Genomic DNA, 14,551 nt, shown 5'->3' with positions numbered 1-14,551 from the left:
ACACTCCTTGCCTGCCAAACTACAACCTCCAAGGACCCCCGGAGCCCCAGGGGGACCCCCAGATGTAAAAAATGACCAAATGTGCAAAAATTACCAAATGACCACCCCAACGGGGCTGCTCACGGGGAATTCCCGGGGACCACCGACTCCTGGTGCTCCAGAACGGATGCAAAAGTGGTGGCGCCCCCAGTGGAGGACCCCCTGCCACTGCAGCGCACATAAAATGCCGTAACTCGGGCTAGGAGCGTCCAGGAGAGCCGGGGCCGGTACCTATTCGTCCGCCAAGGCAACGCGGACACCCCACCCCTCATTTCTCACATGGCCCTATTCTAGCGCCACCTTCAGGCCGATTTTTAAAACACATTTTTGGACACTGCTCCTACAGTTTTTGCCCTAAAATCACGAATATCACTACACAGCATGTCTACACTCATGTCATCAACATGGATCAGGAAGATTTTGGAAAAACAAATTTTTGCCCTATTTGTGGAGATAAGCCACCTACGGTCGCTTATCTCCCGATTAGGGAGTCTTACTGGTTTAGTTCTTATAACTATTATCATACATGGTTATTAACTGATATAATGCATTGGGATGCATGTTACCGTCCCAGGTTCACAGTCAGTTGAAAACCCCTGCCCTACAAACAAGCACAGCACATCATGAGCTGCCCCATCTTACTGTTAAAACGTTCCAGAGGTACTCCTGTGGCATTTTACAAAAATATATATTTTCACACACGCACAAAAAAAATAGGTTTTGTGATGAATGGGAAGAGTGTTTTCCATCAAAGAGTGGTAGAACGTGCTTATAATGAATTCAGAATCATGAAGAACCCCTAGTTTGACCCACCATAAGCTACTATGAGGTCAGAATTAAAATTATTTCTATTTTTCCTGTATATGGTTTCAGGTACCCCAACTTTCAGCACAGTCACATGTTCCCCTAGGGGAAGAGAACTTTTGAACTTTATTCTGATTTGTACAGAAATTAATTTAACTGCAGCAATGTAGGGCCCATCTGCACTAATATTCACTATACTGTAAGTGAATATCTCTGTATGATTGCATGTACTTCCCACACTCCCTAAGAGGGGGGTCTGGGGGTCTTCCCCCAAGACATTTTGAACATAGTAGATTTCCTGTGTTCTGGTGATTTTTTTGGAGTTTGATAGCAAATCCAGGAGAAATTCAGGAGAATTGACAATTCAGGAGCATGGCAGGAGTCGTCCTGCCGAATTCAGGAGTGTTGGCAACCCTGTGTGTATTTATGTAGGCCTACTGTGATATTTTGTAAAAAAAATAAAAATAAAAATAATAAGGGTAATAATAATAATAATAATAATAAGTAAAAGAAATAGCACAGAAATAGAAAATAATCAATATCCTACAATAAAATCAATATGCAAGCAACAGGTGAAGTAATAGAGATGCGTGTGGACCCTTGTGTGGCACTGATGAAGAAATCACTGGACTGGGACAATGTTATGACATTTCCAATAGATGGCGGCAAAAGACCAGAGATACACTACACATGTCCAACTATCAACAATTATTCACCATCCAAATGTAGACTATACACATAGTATACACAGAATAATATTACAATATAAAAGATTGACTCAGTCACATACATATGAATACAATCAACACTGTATTGATGTAATATCACAGTCCAAAAGTGCCACAAAGCCAGAAAAACAAATCACACCCATGTGAACTGAGGGGGGGAGGCTGTGTGTGTGTGTGTGTGTGTGTGTGTGTGTGTGTGTGTGTGTGTGTGTGTGTGTGTGTGTGTGTGTGTGTGTGTGTGTGTGTGTGTGCGTGCGTGCGTGCATTGCAAGGCTTAGCTCTCAGAAGGGCAGCCCCTGTGACATTTTGTATTCATTATATTATTTATTATTGCTGTGTTCGCGCCGACTCAATCTGGATAGAATCGTGTAGTGTGCGATTATCCTGTAGTGTGTAACGCTACCCGATTTCAACTTCAAGTAACCGTTACGTCATGTGTATTTGTTTAATTTTACTGGACTGTTGGATTTGATTCAAAATTTTGATTTGTCTTTTGGTATTCATTTTTAATTTAATTAGTATTTTATGTTGTACGTGTGTATTGTATTTGCTTTGTTCATGAGTCCAGGAAGGCTATATGCTCATTCATGTCTCTCAAATGGAGATTATTTAATAAACACAAACTTAAACTTAGTTCCTCACAGCTCACCACTTTTATTATGTCTCCTGTTCACCTGTCACAAAGATGATGGTGTAAACAGAGACCAACATGGACAGGACGTCACTCTCTGTTCTAAAGTAAAACACAACATGAACTGACTTGATAAAGCATAGCTTATTGGAAAATAAACAATGCATTGTATGATCTTAATTAATGATAAGAGATAAAGGTAGTGCTTTAGATTTCAATCAACATTATCTAAAGTCTAAAGTTGAGTACCTTGACAGAATAGGACAGCATTTCATTTATTGACGGTTGAGACTCGGCCGCAGAGTGAGTGACATTGCGTTCAACTTAAAAGAGACATCGACACACCACATGAATTAAATGATTTTTAATGATTAAACAGATGAAGACATGAATGCAGTAGTATTTAATTAAGAATACATTTGAACACTTTGGCACAGCGGGCCCCTTCCCAGGAGAAGAATCAGATCAGATCCTGCCTGCTGAAGGCAGGAGCTCTTCAGGAGCCCCCCGTAGATAGACAGGGCCAACCTGGTGGTGCTGCTGCTTGGGCGGTGTTGGGGAAGTGCATGGTGGCTGACCTGGACAGAGAGCATGGATCGTTATTATTTCACAATAATCGTACCGTGGAGATTTCAATTTATCATGAAATTATCCGTCATGCCCTGAAATCAATTCTCAGTTCATTTGCCGAGCTGCATATTTGCTACCACTTAAAGCCTCTATAATTGGTAAAACCGACCTGTTAAGAACGTACTGTACTTGATACAATCTTGTTTTCACTCTACCAAATCTCTTTGTCAAAAAATAGCCGATCTACAAGCTCACAACGTGTAACGTTGCGAAAAGTTTTGAGCTTTTAGATCTGCAATATTTTGGCAAATGTTCCGCCCCAGGATAAAAGACGTTGGGGATATTTCGATTATCGTAATAATTTCATAAATCTTTTTTTTTTTCACAATATTCATGAAACAACATTTTCATATCAAGGAAGAAGGAGGAGTCCTTTTAAAGGGACTCTGTCCAATCAGCTTAGCTGGTCTGATTGGAGCAGGACCAATGAGGTTATGGATGTAATGAAGGACAGTTTGCTCAGTCGCTCCGTTGAACTTACATAGAAACTTCCATTTGTTTAGTTCCGCTAGCAATGCTTCGGCGGCTTCACCTTGCAACAGGGGTCCTTGTTGCCTTCTAAAATGAGTGAGAGGAGATAGTGGGAAAGGACATCATAGTGGGTAAGAAGATAAAGAAGATTGTGAAATATTAAGAGCGAGAAAGGAAAAATATAAAATGTGTGAGCAAATATATCTGAGCATTTAAAAGTTGCATTAGATATCATTAATTGAATTGAGTTATACAGTAACATGCACACATGCACGCACGCACACATGCACAAGTTCGAACTCTGGAGAAATCTACTTCATAATTAATAGCAAAAATACCGGTGTCTAAACATCAAATAATGGCCGATATATATCGCTCAAACAGATATTTATTTTGGGCCATAATGCAGTGATTTTAATGCAGGGATTTTCTAAACCTTGTAATTTCAAGGATATCCAGCTTGATGTGCATTTAGCTACGGACCCACATTTGTTTTTTATATGTTTTTATATGTTTTTTTTTTCTTCTTTCTTTTAAATCTCTGGAACCCTAATCTACAAATCAGCAGTGTTTGACAAAAACATATCTTAAGAGTCCATTTTGGTTCCATTTGTACACTCTCAGAGTTACAGACACAGGGGTCAATTTGGTTCCATTTGTACTCTCTCAGAGTTACAGACCTGTAAGGGTCCATTTGGTTCCATGTGTACTCTCTCAGAGTTAGAGACACACGGTCCACTTGGCTCCATGCTATTTGGTGGTAATTAACCCCAGTGCATAATTGAGCTGACGACATGGCAGAGAGGTCAGAGGTGATTCTTCTACTTACTTTCGTTTGTGATGCTTACGCCGCCAGTAGTGCCACCACAGACAGAGCCATGAGTGACACTTCCACCACCGACATTACCTGTTTAAAATGACCAAAATATAGTTACTCACTTTGTTTTTCTAAAAGATATAATACCATAGAGGTTATTTTATGTTTTGTTTTTCTACTTAAAATCGTTTTGAGAACTTCTGTAAACTAGGATTGTTACTGAAAACACTAGATAATCCACAATGTAAAAACAAAAATCCTTTGAGAAAAATGTAATTACCACTGACACTGCCACCAATGATATTGGCACCACCGACACTGCCACCGCAGTTGTCTATTTCTGGATGAAAGATATGGAGGTAACAGTGTTGGTGTTAGGGATGAAGGAGATAGAGAATTAGATGGTTGAGTGAGAATAATTGTGCATTATCAATTACAATTTCTATACCATATCACATACAATCATCTTGAGGGTGAGTAGAACTTTACTTACTGAATCCACCTTGATTGCTCATTGTTTCTGCAAAAATACAGAAAATGTATGAGAAAATAAGGCTTCTTAATCAATTCCCTGCATTTGTAAAGTGCATAAAATTATTATTTTATTATTCTTTTTGTTTGTAGTTTTCAGGAAAGGGGGGAAAATGCAGAGGTAGACACAGGTCAAATAATCAAATATAGTTCCCACATGCACGAGAAATGTACTTATTATTAGTCCAGCGGTTTGCCAGATTAGCTAAAAATGAGTCTTTGAGTTCCAGCCTTACCAGTGATGTCTGGTTGTTGATCTGTGCTGTGAAGTGAAGTGATCTGGTTGATCTTGGATAGTGAAATGATCTGGTTGAGTTCAGATGCTGATGAGAAAAGCAGAGATGCTCCTGTGTTTTTATAGCATCCTGCATCCTGTTCTGTAGGTACAGTATGTGGGAGGAGAAGAGGGTTGGACCTCTCTAACCGCAAATTGCAACTCTATTTTGCTTTTGATGATGAAACTAGTGTTGCAACACCAACCATTGGCAGCCAATGCATTCAAACTTTTTTTTTTCTCTCTGATAAAATAAAATGAAATTTTGCTGTTATCAATTTCTGAATAAAAGATACATATAAGATACAATGAAATGTAGCTGGTATCAATGTCTGAATAAAAGATACATATAAGATAAAATGAGATTTTGCCTCTCAAACTATGATTTTCAACAACAACAATTTCATGCTGTGTTGTTGTTGGTATTGAGATAACAGGCAAATGTTGATCAAAATAACAATTCTTTAATTAAGTAATGCATATGTTTAACAATATTGTAACTATTGAGCAGTAAAATGAAACCAAATGGACCCGTAATTTTACACTCTCAATGAAACCAAATGGATCCGTAATTTTACGCTCTCAAGAGTTAAAGATAAACGCAAGGATCCGTTTGGTTACCAACTCCATCATTTGGCTGCTGGAACCCCCTCAAGGACCACTGGTGGTCCCTGGACCACTGGTTGAAAACCACTGATCTATAGAAAACATATCAACGTTGTCAGTTACTGAGAAGTCAGATGTCAAGAACTTCCACAGAAAAGGCAGTTTGAATTTCAAAGGAAACCAAACTGGATTGTGTCACCATTATTAGGAGATGTGCCCATTCATTAAATCATGCGTGTCTGCTGTGTTGCAATGAATCATTTAACATGCTGTTCTCTTAACCATCCATATTAAACTCAAAAGGGAAACCATGGGAAAGGAATAGATCAGTGGTTCTCAATAGTTTTTGAGCTCTGGACCACTAGCATATCTAAGTTAAAAATTACTGTTAAGGACGACCAAGACAGCCTGTTCTGGCAATCATGAAGATCCCTGATGTCATCAACATTAAGCTTATATTTGGCAATGCCCATATGAAGCATATGGCAAAGCAGGGCCGATTCTAGGGTAGAGCGAACGGTGCGGTCACACAGGGCCTCGCACCTGGAGGGCCTCGCGCTAGGCTTTTTTTATTTTTTTCGCTCAGGGCCTCGCATTTCTGCCAGACGGCTCTGTGGCCAAGACAGAACAAATACTTTGCAATGGATTTAGAATCATGACAAACCTCTAGTTAGATCCCTCACATCCTACTTAAAGCAACTTGAGAGAGCCCAACTTGATTTGGCCGTTGTGGCGACCCTGAAGGTCGCAGACTCGGACGACCTAACTAAACCAAAAATAATAATAATAATAATAATAATGTGTTTTTTGTCAGCCTTTGGCCATTTATCGCTCCAACCGCTTGGTGGCTGCAACACAGATTAATGGTGAGTCACGCGACTGCTTCCGCAACATTTCACTGGAAAAACATGGAGCTGGCTGACAAAATGAGCATGTTTAAAGTATTGTTTCAACAAATCGATTGGATTACCTCCGCCGCTAAAAAAGTAGACATGCAAGAGACGGGTATAGGACCATTTATTTTTGGATACCTTTGGGCATGTTATGAGCAGGAACCTCATCTCGTAGCTGCCTAGCAGCGGAGTGAGAGGTTCCGAAAGGAGCTACCCTTAAAACAAACAGTCAACAACACAGACTCAATAGTAAAGCAGTGCCTTGTGAAGTTCTGGATGAGTTGTCAAGCTGAATTCCCAGAGCTTACAGTAAAAGCTAAATGTTACCTTTTGTTGTTGTGACCGTCAGATTGCAAGTTACTATGAAAAGCTCCACCGGTCTGTCAGTATGTTAGTCACCATAGGAGGCGGGTGAGCTAAACGTTTGGAGAGGCTATATGTTGGAAATGCCTGCGCGGGCGCACAAAAAAAGAAGATCAATTTATACACACTACACACTAGTACACAGTGCCAGGATGAAATTTAAAATGACAAGCAATAGAATTAGAAAGGATAAAGAGATCTCCTCTATGTTCATTTTATCAGAATTTAGATAATGAAAAGAAATCTAAAATGTAGGCGACTAGGCGTGGTTATCTGTTGTTGTGAGGCGAGGGGACGGAGTCATGCGTGCATATCATTATATTCTGAAAGTAGCCACACAGACTGAGCTGTCCGCACTTGCTGTTGGCATTTCGGAAACCATAATTAAAACTAGGCACTGCAGGTGGAAAAATTATAAAGATTCCGCATATTTCCCTATATTTACCGGTAAAAATGAGCAAATCTTTTACTAACAAGCCCTCTAAGAGCCGTATATCCATGATTTTAACTTTCTCCACCCGTGCTCTGTGGGCTAGCTGTTTACCGCTCCGCGGGGACAGCTATATTCTGTGTGTGTGTGTGTGTGTGTGTGTGTGTGTGTGTGTGTGTGTGTGTGTGTGTGTGTGTGTGTGTGTTTGTGTGTGTGTGTGTGTTTGTGTGTGTGTGTGTGTGCGGTGACAGTGCGCGCACACACAACGTTCACATGCACAGAACAGAGCCGATCTACAAGCTCACAACGCGTCGCGGAAGTCGACAGGCTGACACAGCAGCCTCTAATTTATTTATTATGGACTCGGGTGTACAAAACCCTTACTATGAAGTTGGACGGAAATGAGGAACTCTTATTGTGAAGTTGGCCGGAAATGCTTGTTAACCTGAAGGTGTATATTTTGTGTCAAAATAAAGCCAGCCAGTTGTGTGTCAACTGAGTTCCAGCCTGAAGCTGATGCCTCCTGTGTGAAGTTCTTTGATTGTTTGATTTTCCTCCGTCTGTATTATTCACCTTGAGTATTTTTGGTACATAGATAGAGCGCTGAAGGCACACTTAACAATGCCGAACTAATGGAATGCAGTGAGCAAATGTAATGAGTGGCGCCAAATATTTATTTTCTACCCAGAAACTGAATCCACAAGCCTATGGGCAAATTGAACCATATCATTACAAGTGACTCAACAAGGTGAGGACATTTATTAAGACCAGACCATGTGTAGGTTAAGAAATAATATTGCTCTGCAATTTAGCCTTGTCCCTAGCAAAGTTTCTGCGTCTGGAAAATAGACGATCTGCAAGCACACAACACGTCGCAGCTTGTAGATCATTCACTTTCGGCATGCAACTCGTCGTACTACGAAGTATAAGTCAGGCTTTACTTGGGACTGGGAGAAGGGAGATGTGTGTTGGACGGTAGAGGTGATTCCATACAGCGCAGCGGCGCAAAATAAACATCCAATGCAAGGGACAGTAGTGGGGAACACGGCGCTGCGCTACGAGAACCCTTCGGCTGCACCCCGCGTCCAACATGACATGAGATATGAGACTCCACTATAGCCAAGAAAAGACAGACATGGACCACCCGTTAATCATGTCATGTTCCACTAGTGTTCCATGGACCACAAGTTGAGAAACAGGTCACTCAATGACTGGTGACAGCAGTTGTTACTGGGAATCAAGAACTTCCACAGAAAAGCTGTTAGAATCTCAAGAAGGGGAGGTGACCAGATTGCAATATCATTATTATGAAATGTGCCCATGTAATAAGGTGTGTCTGCTCACTCAAATACATAAGTTACAAAACAGTATATCAGGCTGGATTAAGAAATTATAATAAAAAAAAGGAAAAAAAAACACTCAGAAATGCTCTGCTCACTAGCATAATTTTGGCCCTACTCTTATCTCCGGCACCGTTGCCCCATCCATGCCAATTGCCAACTTTACACACACACTAAAAAAAAATCTTATATCTTTATCTTATAAAGGGTTATGTGTATTTTAGTTCTTATAACTATAGATTTTTGGATAGATTTTTGGGGTTTGTACCGGGATGGTACTTAAGACAATCAAAATAGAGCCCTAAGACAAAGACTAAATCTAAGTCTAAGACTAATTGCTGTAAAAATGAACACTGGTATGCAACGTGCAATGGAAATAAATCCAAACACATCTTTTCAAATCTTGTTGATTTTGTACAGAATATAGCAGACAGTGTCAGATGTGATTGATACTGTTACAATGTTATTTGCAGAGCAGAGACTTTGTACCTGGCAGTGGCACACACTAGGCATTGTAGCCTAACCCTAGCGGTTTTACTTATTTTGAGAGTTACTTGAACGTTAACATAAGTATTGTATTTGCTGTATTTAGGTGCAATGGCATTACAGTCAAGATAGTGTTTAGTTTATTATTTTTGAGAACTCAGAATTGCACTGTATTTTTCGTAATCTTTTTCATTTTGATCGAGTAACATGCATTAGAAGACGATTTATTCAGAGTTAAATAAAATACTAAGACTAAAAGACTAAGGCTAATCCCAAAAGACTAAGACTAAAATATGTTGTCTACTAAGACTAGCTTAGGTGGTTCGGGCATCTAGTACGGATGCCCCCCGAGCGCCTTCCTAGGAAGGTCCTCGATGCACGTCCCACTGGGAGGAGACCCCGTGCATGGCAGACCTAAGACCAGATGGAAGGATTATATCCCCAGACTGGCCTGGGAACGCCTCGGTATACTCCCAGAGGGAGTGGAGGAAGTTGCGCAGGATAAGGAAATCTGGAAGTCTCAGTTGGAACTGTTACCCCCGCGACCCGATTCCGGATAAGCGGTTGAAGATGGATTGATGGATGGATGGAGACTAAATGGTGTGTTATTCAAAAGACTAAATCAAAATGTGCTGACAAAATGAACACTGCAGCAGGGACACAGCACTGTGTGGGCCTTGAAAAAATGACATGAGACATGAGACTCCACTATAGCCACGAAGAGACAGACATGGACCACCTGTTAATCATGTCATGGTCCACTAGTGTGCCATGGACCACAAGTTGAGAAACAAGTAGCTGACAGCAGTTTTTACTGGGAGTGGGAAGTAGGAGGTCAAGAACTTAAAGCCGTTAGAATCTCAAGAAGGAGAAGTGATACCAGATTGCCTCAGTTATCATTATTAGTAGTGCCCATTTAATAAGGTGTGTCTGCTCACTCATATAAGTTACAAAACAGTACATCAGGTTGGATTAAGAAATTCAAAAAATAAAAAAAAACTCAGAAAATGCTCTGCTCACTAGTATAATATTTCAGTCATCTGTGAGCAATTGGTTGAGAAATTGGTCTTATAAAGAGTTGTGTGTATTTGCGACCGTAGGTCGCATTTACTACCAAAACCTCCACCGGCTGTCTGTGAGTGAGTGAGTGAGTGAGTGAGTGAGTGAGTCAGTGAGTCCGTCACACTTTTGCCCTGCTCATATCTCCACAACCGTTGCCCCCATCCATGCCAAATTTTGCACACACACTCCTTGACTGCCAAACTACAACCTCCAAGGACCCCCGGAGCCCCAGGGACCCCCAGGTCCCTGGGGGACCCCCAGATGTAAAAAATGACCAAATGTGCTCACACGTCACACGTCACACTTTTTCCCTGCTTATATCTCCGCACCCGTTGACCCGATCCATGCCAGATTTTACACACACACTCCTTGCCTGCCAAACTACAACCTCCAAGGACCCCCGGAGCCCCAGGGGGACCCCCAGATGTAAAAAATGACCAAATGTGCAAAAATTACCAAATGACCACCCCAACGGGGCTGCTCACGGGGAATTCCCGGGGACCACCGACTCCTGGTGCTCCAGAACGGATGCAAAAGTGGTGGCGCCCCCAGTGGAGGACCCCCTGCCACTGCAGCGCACATAAAATGCCGTAACTCGGGCTAGGAGCGTCCAGGAGAGCCGGGGCCGGTACCTATTCGTCCGCCAAGGCAACGCGGACACCCCACCCCTCATTTCTCACATGGCCCTATTCTAGCGCCACCTTCAGGCCGATTTTTAAAACACATTTTTGGACACTGCTCCTACAGTTTTTGCCCTAAAATCACGAATATCACTACACAGCATGTCTACACTCATGTCATCAACATGGATCAGGAAGATTTTGGAAAAACAAATTTTTGCCCTATTTGTGGAGATAAGCCACCTACGGTCGCTTATCTCCCGATTAGGGAGTCTTACTGGTTTAGTTCTTATAACTATTATCATACATGGTTATTAACTGATATAATGCATTGGGATGCATGTTACCGTCCCAGGTTCACAGTCAGTTGAAAACCCCTGCCCTACAAACAAGCACAGCACATCATGAGCTGCCCCATCTTACTGTTAAAACGTTCCAGAGGTACTCCTGTGGCATTTTACAAAAATATATATTTTCACACACGCACAAAAAAAATAGGTTTTGTGATGAATGGGAAGAGTGTTTTCCATCAAAGAGTGGTAGAACGTGCTTATAATGAATTCAGAATCATGAAGAACCCCTAGTTTGACCCACCATAAGCTACTATGAGGTCAGAATTAAAATTATTTCTATTTTTCCTGTATATGGTTTCAGGTACCCCAACTTTCAGCACAGTCACATGTTCCCCTAGGGGAAGAGAACTTTTGAACTTTATTCTGATTTGTACAGAAATTAATTTAACTGCAGCAATGTAGGACCCATCTGCACTAATATTCACTATACTGTAAGTGAATATCTCTGTATGATTGCATGTACTTCCCACACTCCCTAAGAGGGGGGTCTGGGGGTCTTCCCCCAAGACATTTTGAACATAGTAGATTTCCTGTGTTCTGGTGATTTTTTTGGAGTTTGATAGCAAATCCAGGAGAAATTCAGGAGAATTGACAATTCAGGAGCATGGCAGGAGTCGTCCTGCCGAATTCAGGAGTGTTGGCAACCCTGTGTGTATTTATGTAGGCCTACTGTGATATTTTGTAAAAAAAATAAAAATAAAAATAATAATAAGAAATAGCACAGAAATAGAAAATAATCAATATCCTACAATAAAATCAATATGCAAGCAACAGGTGAAGTAATAGAGATGCGTGTGGAGCTGTGGACCCTTGTGTGGCACTGATGAAGAAATCACTGGACTGGGACAATGTTATGACATTTCCAATAGATGGCGGCAAAAGACCAGAGATACACTACACATGTCCAACTATCAACAATTATTCACCATCCAAATGTAGACTATACACATAGTATACACAGAATAATATTACAATATAAAAGATTGACTCAGTCACATACATATGAATACAATCAACACTGTATTGATGTAATATCACAGTCCAAAAGTGCCACAAAGCCAGAAAAAAAATCACACCCATGTGAACTGAGGGGGGGGAGGCTGTGTGTGTGTGTGTGTGTGTGTGTGTGTGTGTGTGTGTGTGTGTGTGTGTGTGTGTGTGTGTGTGTGTGTGTGTGTGTGTGTGTGTGTGTGTGTGTGTGTGTGTGTGTGTGTGTGCGTGCGTGCGTGCATTGCAAGGCTTAGCTCTCAGAAGGGCGGCCCCTGTGACATTTTGTATTCATTATATTATTTATTATTGCTGTGTTCGCGCCGACTCAATCTGGATAGAATCGTGTAGTGTGCGATTATCCTGTAGTGTGTAACGCTACCCGATTTCAACTTCAAGTAACCGTTACGTCATGTGTATTTGTTTAATTTTACTGGACTGTTGGATTTGATTCAAAATGTTGATTTGTCTTTTGGTATTCATTTTTAATTTAATTAGTATTTTATGTTGTACGTGTGTATTGTATTTGCTTTGTTCATGAGTCCAGGAAGGCTATATGCTCATTCATGTCTCTCAAATGGAGATTATTTAATAAACACAAACTTAAACTTAGTTCCTCACAGCTCACCACTTTTATTATGTCTCCTGTTCACCTGTCACAAAGATGATGGTGTAAACAGAGACCAACATGGACAGGACGTCACTCTCTGTTCTAAAGTAAAACACAACATGAACTGACTTGATAAAGCATAGCTTATTGGAAAATAAATAATGCATTGTATGATCTTAATGATAAGAGATAAAGGTAGTGCTTTAGATTTCAATCAACATTATCTAAAGTCTAAAGTTGAGTACCTTGACAGAATAGGACAGCATTTCATTTATTGACGGTTGAGACTCGGCCGCAGAGTGAGTGACATTGCGTTCAACTTAAAAGAGACATCGACACACCACATGAATTAAATGATTTTTAATGATTAAGCAGATGAAGACATGAATGCAGTAGTATTTAATTAAGAATACATTTGAACACTTTGGCACAGCGGGCCCCTTCCCAGGAGAAGAATCAGATCCGATCCTGCCTGCTGAAGGCAGGAGCTCTTCAGGAGCCCCCCGTAGATAGACAGGGCCAACCTGGTGGTGCTGCTGCTTGGGCGGTGTTGGGGAAGTGCATGGTGGCTGACCTGGACAGAGAGCATGGATCGTTATTATTTCACAATAATCGTACCGTGGAGATTTCAATTTATCATGAAATTATCCGTCATGCCCTGAAATCAATTCTCAGTTCATTTGCCGAGCTGCATATTTGCTACCACTTAAAGCCTCTATAATTGGTAAAACCGACCTGTTAAGAACGTACTGTACTTGATACAATCTTGTTTTCACTCTACCAAATCTCTTTGTCAAAAAATAGCCGATCTACAAGCTCACAACGTGTAACGTTGCGAAAAGTTTTTAGCTTTTAGATCTGCAATATTTTGGCAAATGTTCCGCCCCAGGATAAAAGACGTTGGGGATATTTCGATTATCGCAATAATTTCATAAATCTTTTTTTTTTTTTCACAATATTCATGAAACAACATTTTCATATCAAGGAAGAAGGAGGAGTCCTTTTAAAGGGACTCTGTCCAATCAGCTTAGCTGGTCTGATTGGAGCAGGACCAATGAGGTTATGGATGTAATGAAGGACAGTTTGCTCAGTCGCTCCGTTGAACTTACATAGAAACTTCCATTTGTTTAGTTCCGCTAGCAATGCTTCGGCGGCTTCACCTTGCAACAGGGGTCCTTGTTGCCTTCTAAAATGAGTGAGAGGAGATAGTGGGAAAGGACATCATAGTGGGTAAGAAGATAAAGAAGATTGTGAAATATTAAGAGCGAGAAAGGAAAAATATAAAATGTGTGAGCAAATATATCTGAGCATTTAAAAGTTGCATTAGATATCATTAATTGAATTGAGTTATACAGTAACATGCACACATGCACGCATGCACACATGCACAAGTTCGAACTCTGGAGAAATCTACTTCATAATTAACTCATTCTGTGCCAATGACTGCTTATGACGTTTTTTTTCCAATAGCCCTGTGTGCCAATGACGGCTTATGACGGTTTTTGTGTTTTTTACATTAAATTTTTTTTTCTAAAGATGTCAAAATGACCTGAGATCAGAGAGATGCTTTTCTCTGTTTGTGTGTTCGCTCCCTCGTTTAGCTGATTGAGAAAATGTGTGTTCATGTGTGTCCATTCTAGTGGATGGACACTTTTTTTCATTCAAACAGCTCTATCTCTGGAACCATTTGTCCGATTGCCAAAATTATTTTTGCCACTGAATCACAACAACTGTGTCTGTGGGGGGGGAAATTATAAAAAAAAAATCTTTTTTTTTTCATTGCATAGTAAAGAAAAACATACAAAATCTCGGCACAGCTACCTTGGAGCCATTTTGGCATCTGGCACAGCAAAAATACCGGTGTCTAAACGTCAAA

General features: G+C 40.8%; 1 long non-coding RNA gene across 1 annotated transcript; it reads right to left on the bottom strand.

Moving 5' to 3' along the window:
- Window positions 1–2,640: 2,640 nt before the first annotated feature.
- Window positions 2,641–4,460, bottom strand: LOC308305428. Its single transcript, XR_013963116.1, has 4 exons — window positions 4,401–4,460; window positions 4,133–4,210; window positions 3,314–3,390; window positions 2,641–2,780 (listed from the first exon to the last, which is right to left on the bottom strand). It is a non-coding gene; the product is annotated as an uncharacterized lncRNA (long non-coding RNA).
- Window positions 4,461–14,551: the final 10,091 nt, after the last annotated feature.

Source organism: Nannobrachium achirus, assembly GCF_963921795.1.
Source record: "Nannobrachium achirus genome assembly, chromosome: 20".
Taxonomy (NCBI): Eukaryota; Metazoa; Chordata; class Actinopteri; order Myctophiformes; family Myctophidae; genus Nannobrachium; species Nannobrachium achirus.
This window is presented reverse-complemented; position numbering and strand designations above follow the sequence as displayed.